Below are 1,219 nucleotides of genomic sequence, written 5' to 3' on the forward strand. Positions count from 1 at the left end.
TTTTTTTTTCATTTTAATGAAGTTTAATTTAAGTAACGATACATGATAACTGGTACTATATCAGACAGCTGATCTCTAGAATATAAATGTTTAACTGCTGAAAACCATAGAAATCCTTTCTCATTACTCCTGCACTATTCAAAGCAGAGTGTATTTCCCTCCTGGGGTGTACTTCCTACACTGAAAAGCAGCAGACACTGAGGGCCCACCACACTTACCTGCACCCAGTTTGACATCAGTGCTCAGCTAATCATTGCAGTTACTTCCAGAATAAAATCAAGCTTGTGCATTGGGATTTGTGTTTCCAGAATACCTGAAGACAATGGAACTAGGCTTGGTGTCTACTAGGGCCCTTCATATCTGGAAACACACAGAGAAGTATCTCTAAAATAAGGAGGAGAAATTTCCTGGGTATCCAGGAAGATCATACAGACTTTATATCTCTACATAGATCCTCAGCCTATGTGTACAAAGTAGCCATGGAGCATAAATGGATTTTGTGTTTAGATTTGGTTCCATCACAAAGATATCTCATTATGTGTAGGTAAACGTTCTCTAATCTGAAATCTAAAACACTTCTGGTCATGAGCATTTTAGATAATGGGACACTTAACCTGAATAAGCAAACATATAGCTGACTTAAGTTCAGCTCTTTGAAGCAGCAATGAATTGGTCCTTTAAAGCAGGGTTATTCTTTGGGTATATGGTGACAGTGATAAAGAATCCTGATGAACTGATTTGACTCTGATGTGATGAAAGGCAGTTGTGTCTCCCAGACACCAATGGGGTTAAATTGTGCTGCGTAGAAGTAGAATTATGCGCACTGTGTTCTTGACCTTGAAAGGACACCAGAACCCATAGGATCCAGAGCTTGTATCAGCCAACATTGGGTAGAACACAACTTAAGGGAAAAATATTAAAAACACAATGAAAAGATGTAAGAGGAAAGTCAGTGAGCACAGGAGCCATCTGTGTCTCGCCACGTGTAGCTACTGAACACTTACATAGTACTAGTGTTACTGAGGAAATGAGTATTTAATTTTTTTTTCATTTTAATGATGTTTAATTTAAGTAACAACACAAGTAACATTTAAGTAACAAAACAAGCTCTACAAGCTTATTTTTCCAATACTTCACATAATTCATGTAATTCAGTACAACTCCTATGTCTGAATGGAAGCAAAGAAAAATAACACAATTCAATTTTATTAAGCAGATT

The sequence above is a fragment of the Octodon degus genome, unplaced genomic scaffold (assembly GCF_000260255.1).
Source record: "Octodon degus isolate 3935 unplaced genomic scaffold, OctDeg1.0 scaffold00111, whole genome shotgun sequence".
NCBI lineage: Eukaryota > Metazoa > Chordata > Mammalia > Rodentia > Octodontidae > Octodon > Octodon degus.